Here is a 13398-nt window from a genome sequence, read left to right on the forward strand (position 1 = left end):
GTGCAGGGTGAAGCAGCAAGTGCTGATGTAGACGCTGCAACAAGTTATCCAGAAAATCTAGCTAAGATAATTGATGAAGATGGCTACACTAAACAACAGATTTTCAATGTAGATGCAACAGCCTTCTATTGGAAGAAGATACTACCAACTAGGACTTTCCTTGCTAGAGAGGGAAAGTCAATGCCTGGCTTCAGAGCTTCAAAGGACAGGCTGACTCTTGTTAGGGGCTAATACGGCTGGTGATTTTAAGATGAAGACAATGTTCATTTCCATTCTGAAAATCCTAGCCCCTTGAGAATTTTGCTAAATCAACTCTGTCTATGCTCTATAAATGGAACAACAAAGCCTGGATGGCAGCACATCTGTTTACATGGTTTACTGAATATTGTCAGCCTACTGTTAAGACCTACTGCTCAGAAAAAAAAAAAAAAGATTCCTTTCAAAATATCACTGCTCATTGACAATGCACCTGGTCACCCAAGAGCTCAACATGTTTTCATGTCTGCTACCACAATGTCAATTCTGCAGTCCATTGATTAAAGAGTCGTATCAACTTTCAAGTCTTAATATTTAAGATACAAATTGTATAAGGCTATAGCTGCCATAGATAGTGGTTCCTCTGATGGATCTTGGCAAAGTACATTGAAAACCCTCTGGAAAAGATTTACCATTCTAGATGTCATGGAGAACATTCCTGATTCATGGGAGGAGGCCAAAATATCACTATTCACAGGAGTTGGGAAGAAGTTGATTCTAGCTCTCATTGATGACATTGAAGGGTTCAAGACTTCAGTGGAGGAAGTAACAGATAGATGTGGTGGAAATATCAAGAGAACTAGAATTAAAAGTTATAAGTAATTCTAACTAGAATTAGAAGAACTAGAATTAGAGCCTGAAGATGCAACTGAATTGCTCTAATCTCATGAAAAAACTTTAACAAAGGAGGAGTTGCTTCATATGGATGAGTAAAGAAAGTGGTTTCTTGAGATGGAATCTACTCCTGGTGAAGATGCTGTGAACCTTGTTGAAATGATAACAAAGGATTTAGAATATTACCTAAGCATAGTTAATAAAGCAGCATCAAAGTCTGAGAAGATTGACTCCAATTTTTTTTTCATATTCTTTAAGATGGTCTATTTTATTTTTTTAATTCATTTTTACTGAGATATATTCACATTCCATGCAGTTATACAAAGCGTACATTCAGTTGTTCACTGTAACATAATATAGTTGTGCATTCATCACCAAAATTAATTTTTGAACATTTTCATTACCACACATACAAAAATAATAAAAATTAAAGTGAAAAAGAACAATTAAAGTGAAAAAGAACAATTAAATTAAAAAAGAACACTGGGTGCCATTTTCCCCCCCATTTTTCTACTCATTCATCTATACACTGGACAAAGGGGAGTGTGGTCCATATGGATTTCCCAATCACATTGTCACCCCTCATAAGCTACATTTTTATACAATCATCTTCAAGATTCATGGGTTCTGGGTTATAGTTTGATAGTTTCAGGTATTTACTGCTAGCTATTCCAATTCATTAGAACCTAAAAAGGGTTGTCTATGTTGTGCGTAAGAGTGCCCACCAGAGTGACCTCTCAGCTCTTTTTGGACTCTCTCTGCCACTGAAGCTTATTTCATTTCCTTTCACATCCCCCTTTTGGTCAAGAAGATGTTCTCCACCCCATGATGCTGGGTCTAGATTCCCCCCCAGGAGTCATATTCCATGTTGCCAAGGAGATTCACTCCCCTGGGTGTCTGATCCCACGTAGGGGGTTGGGCAGTGATTTCACATGCCAAGTTGGCTTAGCTAGAGAGAGAGGGCCACATCTGAGCAACAAAGAGGCATTCAGGAGGAGGTTCTTAGGCACAATTATAGGGAGGCCTAGACTCTCCTTTGCAGCAACAGTCTTGCCAAGGGCAGTCCCATGGTAGAGGGCTCAACCCATCAAACCACCAGTCCCCTAATGAGCACATTAGCAACCACTGAAGTGGGGAAGCCCAACAACCCTGAATTCTCCACCAGCTCCTCAAGGGGGCTCTGCATATTTTTTCATTTTTTTTAAATTAACTCTTTTTTTTAAATTAACTATATCAAAAAAAAATTTTAAAAATGCAAAAAAAATTTCAAACAAACCATAACATAACAAGGGAGTAAGAAAAATACAACTAACCTAAAATAACTGCTTTACTTCCAACATGTTCTTTACTCTACCCCGAGAAAATAACCTAATATAGCAACATTTCTGTGAACTTGTTCCTATCATACTCATCAGAAATTAACAAGCCATAGTCATTTCTGGGCATTCCCAGAATGTGAAATTTACACACGATAGCTTATCTGTTCTTATTGAGTTATTGTTCCCCCTTCATTAATTGCTCTCTATCATAAGTTCCCCTATATTCTACATTATAAACCATTTCTTTTACATTTTTCAATGTTCACATTAGTGGTAGCATACAATATTTCTCTTTTTGTGCCTGGCTTATTTCGCTCAGCATTATGTCTTCAAGGTTCATCCATGTTGTCATATGTTTCACGACATCGTTCCTTCTTACTGCCCCGTAGTATTCCATCATGTGTATATACCACATTTTATTTATCCACTCATCTGTTGAAGGACATTTGGGTTGTTTCCATCTCTTGCCAATTGTGAATAATGCTGTTATGAACATTAGCATGCAGATATCTGTTTGTGTCACTGCTTTCAGATCTTCCGGTTGTATATCGAGAAGTGCAATCGCTGGATCGAAGGGTAACTCTATATCTAGTTTTCTAAGGAACCTCCAAAATGACTTCCAGAGAGGCTGAACCATTACACAGTCCCACCAACAATAAATAAGAGTTCCAATTTCTCCACATACTCTCTAGCATTTGTAGCTTCTGGTTTGTTTAATGGCAGCCATTCTAATTGGTGTGAGATGGTATCTCATTGTGTTCTTAATTTGCATCTCTCTAATAGCTAATGAAGCTGAACATTTTTTCATGTGTTTCTTGGCCATTTGTATTTCCTCTTCAGAGAACTAACTGTCTTTTCATATCTTTTGCCCATTTTAAATTGGGCTGTCTGTACTATTGTCATTGAGTTGTAGGATTTCTTTATATATGCAAGATATCAGTCTTTTGTCAGATATTTTTTTCCCATTGGGTTGGCTGCTTCTTCACCTTTTCAACAAATTCCTTTAAGGTACAGAAACTTCTAAGCTTGAGGAGTTCCCATTTATCTATTTTTTCTTTTGTTGCTTGTGCTTTCGGTATAAAGTCTAGGAAGTGGCTGCCTAATACAAGTTCTTGAAGATGTTTCCCTACATTATTTTCTAGGAATTTTATGGTACTGTCTTTTATATTGAGATCTTTGATCTACTTTAAGTTAATTTTTGTGTAGGGTGTGAGTTGGGGGTCCTCTTTCATTCTTTTGGATACAGATATCCAACTCTCCCAGCCCCATTTGTTGAAAAGACTGTCATGTCCCAGTTCAGTGACTTTGGGGGCCTTATCAAAGATCAGTTAGCCATAGATCTGAGGGTCTATCTCCAAATTCTCAATTCAATTCCATTGATCAATATGCATATCTTTGTGCCAGTACTATGCTCTTTTGACAACTGTGGCTTTATAATAAGCTTCAAAGTCAGGGAGTGTTAAGTCCTCCCACTTTGTTTTTCTTTTTTAGCAATTCGAAGCATCTTCCCTTTCCAAATGAATTTTCCAAGTCTGAAAAATAGGTTGTTGGAATTTTGATTAGGATTGCATTGAATCTGTAGATGAGTTTGGGTAGAATTGACATCTTAATGATATTTAGCCTTCCTATCCATGAACATAGAATATTTTTCCATCTTTGAAGGTCCTCTTCTATTTCTTTTAGTAGAGTTATGTAGTTAACTTTGTATAAGTATTTTACATCTTTGGTTAAGTTTATTCCTAGGTACTTGATTTTTTTAGTTGCTATTGAAAATGGTTTCTTTTTCTTGAGTGCCAATTCAATTTGTTCATTTTTAGTATATAGAAATATTACTGACTTATGTGCATTAATCTTGTATCCTGCTACTTTGCTGAATTTATTTATTAGCTCTAGTAGCTGTATTGTTGAATTCTCAGGTTTTTCCAGATATAAGATCATATCGTCTGTAAACAATGACAGTTTTACTTCTTCCTTTCCAATTTTGATGCCTTTTATTTTTTGTCTTGCCTGATTGCCCTGGTTAGCACTTCCAGCACAATGTTGAATAACAGTGGTGACAGCGGGCATCCTTGTCTTGTTCCTGATCTTAGAGGGAAGGCTATCAGTCTCTCACCATTGAGTACTATGCTGGCTGTGGGTTTTTCATATATGCTCTCTATCATATTGATGAAGTTTCCTTCAATTCCTACCTTTTGAAGTGTTTTTATCAAAAAGGGATGTTGGATCTTGTTGAATGCTTTTTCAGCATCTATTGAGATGATCATTTGTTTCTTCTATTTTGATTTGTTAATGTATTGTATTACATTGATTGATTTTCTTATGTTGAACCATCCTTGCATGCCTGGAATGAACCCCACTTGGTCATGGTGTATGATTTTTTTAATGTGTCTTTGGATTCGATTTGCAAGTATTTTGTTGAGGATTTTTGCATCTATATTCATTAGGGAGATAGGCCTGTAGTTTTCCTTTTTTGTAGCATCTTTGCCTGGTTTTGGTATCAGATTGATGTTAGCTTCATAAAATGAGTTAGGTAGTGGTGTTCCATTTTCTTCAATGTTTTGAAAGAGTTTAAGAAAGATTGGTTTCAGTTCTTTTTGGAAAGTTTGGTAGAATTCCCCCGTGAAGCAATCTGGCCCTGAGCATTTATTTGTGGGAAGATTTTTGAGGATTGATTGGTTGAGGTATTCTGTTTCTTATCTGGTCAGTCTACATTGTTCATATGTTTCCAGGAAATTGTCCATTTCCTCTACATTATCCAGTTTGTTGTCGTACAGTTGTTCATAGTATCCATTTATAATTTTTTAAATTTCTTCAGGATCTGCAGTAATGTCACCTTTCTCATTCATCATTTTGTTTATATGGGTCTTCTCTCTTTTTGATTTTGTCAGTCTAGCTAGGGGCTTGTCAATCTTGTTGATCTCCAAGAACCAACTTTTGGTGTTATTTGTCCTCACTATTGTTTTTTTTTTTTTTTTTGTTCTCTATGTCATTTATTTCTTCTTTAATCCTTGTTATTTCTTTTCTTCTACTTGGTTTGGGATTGGTTTGCTGCTCATTTTCTAACTTCTTCAGTTGATCCATTAGTTCTTTGAGTTTGGCTCTTTCTTCCTTTTTAATTTATGCATTTAGTGCTGTAAATTTCCCCCTCAGTACCACTTTTGCTGCCTCCCATAGGTTTTGGTATGTTGTGTCCTCATTTTTCATTTGTCTCTATATATTTAACAATTTCTCTTGCTATTTCTTCTTTAACCCACTGATTGTTTAGGAGTGTGTTGTTTAACCTCCAGGTATTTGTGAATTTTCTAAGTCTCTGATGGTTATTGACTTCTAATTGTATTCCATTGTGGTCAGAGAATGTGCTTTGAATAATTTCAATCTTTTTAAATTTATCGAGGCTTGTTTTATGTCCCAGCATATGATCTATTCTGGAGAAAATTCTGTGAGAACTAGAGAACAATGTGTATCCTGGTGATTTGGGATGTAATGTTCTATATATGTCTGTTAAATCTAATTCATTTATCAGATTGTTTAGGTTTTCAGTTTCCTTATTGGTCTTCTGTCTGGTTGATCTATCTATAGGAGAGAGTGATGTGTTGAAGTCTCCCACAATTATTGTGGAAACATCAATTGCTTCCTTTAGTTTTGCCAGTGTTTGTCTCATGTATTTTGTGGCACCTTGATTGGGTGCATAAACATTAATGATTGTTATTTCTTCTTGTTGAATTGCCCCCTTTATTAGTATGTAGTGGCCTTCTTTGTCTCTCATAACATCCTTGCATTTAAAGTCTATTTTATCTGAGATTAACATTGCTACACCTGCTTTGTTTTGGCTATAGCTTGCATGAAATTTTTTTTCCATCCTTTCTCTTTCAATTTCTTTGTGTCCCTGTGTCTAAGATGGGTCTCTTGTATACAACTTATTGATGGTTCATTTTTTTTGATCCATTCTGCGAATCTATATCTTTTAATTGGGGAGTTTAGTCCATTTACATTCAACATTATTACTGTGAAGGGATTTCTTGAATCAGCCATCTTATCCTTTGGTTTATGTTTGTCAGATTTATTTTTTCCCTGTCTCTCTTAATGTCCTTTAATGTACCCATACTGAATCTCTTTAGTACTGAACCTTTCTCCATATCTCTCCTTTGTTTGTTTCTCTTTCAGAAGGTCTCCCTTTAGTATGTCAAGTAGGGCAGGTCTCTTGTTAGCAAATTCTCTCAGCATTTATTTGTCTGTGAAAAATTTAAGCTCTCCCACAAATTTGAAGGAGAGCTTTGCTGGATAAAGAATTCTTAGTTGGCAATTTTTCTCTCTCAGAATTTTAAATATGTCATGCCACTGCTTTCTTGCCTCCATGGTGGCTGCTGAGTAGTCACTACTTAGTCTTATGCTGTTTCCTTTGTATGTGGTGAATTGCTTTCCTCTTGCTGCTTTCAGAACTTGCTCCTTCTGTTCTGTATTTGACAGTGTGATCAGAATACTATCTCAGAGTGGGTTTATTTGGATTTATTCTATTTGGAGTTTGTGGGGCATTTATGATTTGTGTATGTACAGTGTTTAGAAGATTTGGGAAGTTTTTCCCAACAACTTCTTTGAATACTTTTTGTAGACCTTTACCCTTCTCTTCCCCTTCTGGAACACCAATGAGTCTTATATTTGGATGTTTTATATTATCTATGATATCCCTGAAGTCCATTCCAATTTTTTTTTAATTTTTTTCCCATTTTTTCATTTGTTCTTTCATTTTCCATTCTGTCATCCTCCATGTCACTGATTTGCTATTCAGCTTCCTCTAGTCTTGTACCATGAGTATCCAGAATCTTTTTAATTTGGTCAACAGTTTCTTTTATTTTCATAAGATCATCTATTTTTTTATTTACTCTTGCAATTTCTTCTTTATGCTCTTCTAGGGTCTTTTTCATGTCCTTTATATCCTGTGCCAAGCTCTCATTGTTTGTCTTTAGTTCTTTGATTAATTGCTCCAAGTACTGTGTCTCCTCTGCTCTTTTGATTTGTGTGTTTGGGCTTGGGTTATCCATATCATCAGGTTTTTTCATATGCTTTAAATTTTTCTATTGTTTTTGGCCTCTTGGCATTTGCTTAACTTGATAGGTTTTTTTTTAGGATATGTAGACTGATTCAAACTCTTATCTCTAATTTGTTAGATCTACAGCTTTGTGGAATACACTTTAACTAACCAGCATGTGGCATCTGTGAGCCACCTATTCTCCTCCAGCCAGTTCTCCCCCATTTTGTCTTTGTGGTGAGTGGGCATGTGAGTCTTGTGGGGTCCAATTGGTGCACCAATCTTGTGTGTGTAGTTGCTGTTGCCTGTCCTACATATGCAGCATGTGTCTGAGCGGTTATGGAGGGAGGGTGGTTTTAATAATCAAATCTCCCAGGTGTTCCTTGAGATTTAAAGCTGTTGCAATAGTCTAATCCTTCATTTCAGTCTTGCCTCAATTTGTCTCTGCCACTGACCCACAAGTCCTTGGTATTGGTGTATGGTCCCTGGCACTTGCGAGGGGATCCCCCTTCCAAGCCGTGCACTCCTAGGTCCTCTGCTGAGGGATACTGTGCACCATCCCCCAAGGGAAAGTTCTGGGCTGCAGGGCTGTTTAGGGGTGTTCCCAGTCTGCTGAAAAGATGGCTGAATGGCAGGAGTTAACTTCCGCCTTTTCACACAGCTCCACCTTCCCATCTCTGGGACAATTAGCTGAGGGTGCAGGAAAGGCTATTGCCCATGCCCTATGTTTTTGTGTGTGCGTGTGTTGTTTGAAACACTTCCCATCACACTAGGTTGTTTCGGGCAGCTCTGGGCTGTGGCGCTGGCACCAGGCAGGAGTGTTCCCAGCCCACCGGGAAGATGGCTATAAGGGGACACCCCCCTTTTCTTGGGAAGTTGTGGTGTTTAGCGAATTTTCTCAGCCACTGGACTTATTGCTTTGTGTCTCAGAGCTTCTTAGTTCTGCTCTTGTTTGGGCCCAAATTGCAAGTCTTTGAGGCTTTCCGTAATGGGCTTCTTAGAGTAATTGTTTTAGAAAAGGAGAAAAAGATAAAAAAAAGAAGAAGAAGGGCCCTCCTTGCAGATCCAATGGGCTACTGAAATGCTAAGAGACAAGGAGATTAGGGCCATTAAGGAACAATCAAGAAAGCAGAGAAACCAGCTCTTCAGACAAAGAAACTCACCTTCTGGATTTGCATGTGAGCCTGACTCTGCCTGAGCCCCGTGCTTTCCCATTCTATGTTCACCAGAACTCCAAAAAGTCTCTGCTTTTATTTTTGGGTTTTCCTTTGTTGTTTTTGCTAGCCCTATCTCCTCTCCACCAGGCTGACTGCTCCCAGATTCTCCAGTGTCTGGTGTCAGTCTATCTATGTTTGGAGTTTCAATTAGCAGCCTGGGTTTTCGGTCAGAGCCACAACTGCAGTTCTCCCTTCTCGTTCCCAGCACCAACGGCTCCTCCTCCCACAGGACTGAGTCTGGCAGGGAGGGGCATTGGTCCCCTGGCTGTGAGAACTTGCAGATTTCGCTGATCTCAGCTGTTTCATGCATTTGTGAGTGTTGTATAAAGTATGCCCAAGGTCACATTGCTCTCTCTGACTCCAATTTTGAAATAAGTTTTACCGTGTGTGAAATGCTATCAAACGGTGTTGCAGACTACAGAGAAATCATTTGTGAAAGGAAGAGTCAATTGATGCAGCAAACTTCATTGTTGTTTTATTTTAAGAAATGGCCACAGCCCCTCCAACCTTAACAATTACCCTGATCAGTCAGCAGCCTTCAACAAGCAAGGCAAGACTCTCCACCAGATGAGCCACTGAATGGTGAGATGATGGTTAGTATTCTTTAGCAGCAAAGTATTTTTAAATTAAAGTACATACATTGTTTTATAAACATAATGCTATTATTGCACACTTGACTACAGTATCATGTAAACATATCTTTTATATTGCAGTGAGAAACAAAATAAAAGTGTTATTTGCTTTATTGCAATTCTCACTTTATTGCAGTGGTCTGGAACCAAACCTTCAATATCTCCAAGTTATGTCTGTATTTGATGAGAACAGAATATCAGCTGTTTCAGCAGTTCACAAGGTCTGGAACAACCAGCCTTTCAGTGACTGTTGACTTGTGTGAATTCAAACCAGTAATTTCACCCTAGTGAATGAAAGCCATAGAACTCATATATCACAATATCAAAAATAATGTCAAGTGGCCTTTTTCCATAAATAGTATGCCACTAAGAAATTTTCTATTATTTTCTGAATAAATGATCATTTTTATCACTCATTGTCTCCTTTATAATATGTTTAATCTAAAATATCTCAACTATGCTACCCCCTTGCCAATATCGTTCATTACCAAGAAAAGACCTTCAAGCCTGTTCCTTGTACCCTCTTCCCATTTATGTGATTTTGACTTCTGCAACTGAGAGTGCTCACACTGAATATGGAGCCAGGGATTTTTTCTAAATTTAAAAGATGTCAAATCCTTTGAAGCATTATTCTGGATACAAATAAATTTTCTTCATCAATTTCCATTATTTTGCAGAAAACAATCAATGCTTCCTTTTTCAACTAAATGAAGAAAAGAAAATATCAAGCAGTTATGTGACTTAAGGTACACCTGCCTCAGAGCAAAAGTTTAGCATTTTTTTTTCAGCCATTACAATTAAGCCATAGTATCAATCTAGGTCAAATTTCTTAACATATTCTGTGTACTTTTTAATGTTTTCCCAAAAAGATATTGTGATCCAATATTTTAAAGGAGGTATTATGTTTTTATTAATGCAGCTTATATAAGCAAAATTTTGTTATTGCAAGTGCTATATGATTATACATTACATGATAATTTCCTATCACAAGCCCTAAGGTCATTCTCAATCAGTGAATTAAGTACTTGGGAAAATATGTTAAGTATATTTGGGCTCCTGAATTTACTATTTAACTTAGAAAGTAGCAATATGTTCAGTAGTATTATAATGAGCAAATGTTTTCTGAAAATGTCGTTTAGCTGTAGCACTCTCTCACAGAATGACTTGAACATTGAGAAAAATTAAAAGTATTATTTTACTAATGTAATTGTTTTCATGTCAGGCAATAATCTTGGAAATGTGATTATATCCAAATATTGTATATTAGTATAATCAATCATACTGAACTACTTTTCTTTCATAGTAAAGCATTTCTAGTTACCCAATTTTTTCATGGGTTCTGGGTTGTAGTTTGATAGTTCCAGGTATCCACCACCAGCTACCCCCAATTCTTTAGAACCTAAAAAGGGTTGTCTAAAGTGTGCGTAAGAGTGCCCACCAGAGTGATCTCCCGGCTCGTTTTGGAATCTCTCTGCCACTGAAGCTTATTTCATTTCCTTTCACATCCCCCTTTTGGTCAAGAAGATGTTCTCCGTCCCACGATGCCGGGTCTACATTCCTCCCCGGGAGTCATATTCCACGTTGCCAGGGAGATTCACTCCCCTGGGTGTCTGATCCCATGTAGGGGGGAGGGCAGTGATTTCACCTTTCAAGTTGGCTTAGCCAGAGAGAGAGGGCCACATCTGAGCAACAAAGAGGCATTCAGGAGGAGACTCTTAGGCACAAATACAGGGAGGCCTAGCCTCTCCTTTGCAGCAACCGTCTTCCCAAGGGATAGTTACCCAATTTTTGACACTCTACTTCCATTTCAAGCCCTATCAGCTACTTGATTCTGTCCCCCAGATGACCTCCCTTTGTCCCCCCACTAGCCAGCTGTTCTTACTCATACATCTCAGCATCAATTTAGCTCTTCCAGGAGGGTGTCCTAATTCCCTATTAAATACCATGTAATGGTTTTCACAAAAGAGATGTTAGGCTACTATTATAAAACATTATTTAGTAAAATTAAAGAAAACTAAATAAAGGGAGGGAGATATAATATTCATGGGTTGGGAGATTTAATATCTTAAAGATTCTGTTTTCTCCCAAATGGTCCTTTAAATTAAATCAATTCTTCCTACTTTTTCTCCAAGAAAAATTGATATGGTCATTATTAAAATTCATATAAAAATATGGAAAGAAATATAGAAAGAATCTTGGAAAAAAAGAAGCAATTGTGACATTTATACTGCCAAATACAAAGTTTTATTATAAACTTAACATAATAAAGAAACTATAATATATGTGCAAAGATAAAAACATAGACCATGGAACATAATAGGATCTAGAAATAGTACCACATGTATGTAGACACTTAATTCATTGTAAAGGTGGCCCTACAGAGCAGTCATAAAAGGACAGTCTAATAAATAAAGAAAAAAAAAATACATTAATTCTGACCTCTTCTGCATACCATACAGAAAAATCAATATGTTTTATGATCTGAAAGTAGAAAGAAAAGCTATAAAATACTCAAGATTTTGAGATAGGCATAGATTTCCCAAGTAGGATATGAAAAGCAATAACCATGAATAAAATCATTGATAAAATAAACTAATTAAAATTAGTATCTTCTGTTCATCAAGAGACATCTTTTGGGGAATGAAAAGTCAATACAGAGTGAGAAGATATATGTGATATGACTATAATTGCCAAAGACTTCCATCCAGAATATAAAAAGTACTTCTACAAATCAATGAGGGAAAGACAGATAACCTAATGAAAAATATGTAAGAGATAATAAATAGCATTGACAGAAAAGGATATCCAAATTTCCAATAAATATATGAAAAGATACTCTACCTCATTAAATCAGGGAAACACAAACTAAAGCCATAATACTATACATACACATATTCACCGGAATGTGTAAAATTAAAATGACAGACAATACCAAATTTAGCTAGGATATATAGCAACTGGAACTCTCATATACAGCTGGTAGAAGTGTGAAAAGGTGCAACTACTGTGGGAAATTATTTGGGGCTAGCTATTAAAGCCAAATATGTGGCCCAGCATTTCTACTTTCTAGGTATATCCACAGATACGTAAAAAAGATGTTCATTTGCAGCATAATTCAAAGAGCTTAAAACTAAAAACAGAGCCAAATGACCATTGGTAAAGGAGAAAACTAAGCAGTAGCACAGATATATAACTATTTGGCAGTGAAACTCAATAAATTATACTATATAAAATGGACCTAAAATTAAGCAAGACAAGCCAGAAACAAAGGAACACACTCTGTATGATTCCATTTATATAAAGTTCAAAAATAAACAAAGCTCTTTTATCATGCTACAGGTCAGCTAATGGTGGCTACCTTGTGGGAGAGTTGTCATATTCTCTTGGATTTGAGTGGTGGTTACACAGGTGTGTTTACTTTGTGATAATTCATCAAGTTGTATATTAATGATTTGTGCCTTTTTCTCTGTAAGTCATATTTCAATAATTTTTAAAAGAGCAATAATAATCTCTCTTTCTATCTCTTAATATTTTGCAGCAACTGCTATACTCTAAGCTTTTCCAGAATTCCCTCCCTCTGTCCTCGTTCCTCTATTGCTCAGCTCTTTGTTAGACTGATGAGGGTATCTTCTTACTTCAATCTTCTTTTTCTCTTGGTTCCCAGATTCCACAGAATTGCTAAAATTTGGGGGACTTTGCGGTCGCAGTTGACTCGTTTGGGGGGGGGGTGGTGGCCGGTTGCTAAATCCTAGGCTCTCAGGATTGCTCGGAGGGTACCGGCGGCGGGGGCTCTTTCCCGGAGGCGAGGGCGAGGCGGGGGACTGGGCCCGGTCCCCGGCGGAGGCGTGCAAAGTATGGAGGGTGGCGAGAAAGGAACAGGCGGGACACGTTTCTTTTAGGGTGAAGAAGCCAAGAGAGTTTATTAGGGGAGAGTACAAGCTTATATCGGGCGGTTTAGAGGGCGGGGTAGCTGTAGGGGTTAAAGGCTTGGATTGGTTCTGAGAGGGCGTGGAGGTTGATTGAAAAGGTGTGGGAGTTGCTCTGGTAACGGTGTCTGGCAACAATGTATGCGCACTGGTGGTGATGGGAGTTGCTCTGGCAACGGGGAGTGTCCGGGCAAGATAAGGGGGTGGGGAAAAGGCGGTTCCCTCCGGCAAGCCTCCCCTAACGGTGGTATTTTGGGTGAGGAAATGGGGCCTGCCTCCGGCCTCACTTTCCCAGGCCTGGGGGGCTGTGGAGGGCGCTGTCACCCGTGCCCACCACCCTCCCCAGGGGCTGATCAGGTCCCCCAGCCCAGGCCCGCCAAGTTGAAGCACGTAATCAGTGTCCGCAGG

The sequence above is a fragment of the Choloepus didactylus genome, chromosome 12 (assembly GCF_015220235.1).
Source record: "Choloepus didactylus isolate mChoDid1 chromosome 12, mChoDid1.pri, whole genome shotgun sequence".
Classification (NCBI taxonomy): domain Eukaryota; kingdom Metazoa; phylum Chordata; class Mammalia; order Pilosa; family Megalonychidae; genus Choloepus; species Choloepus didactylus.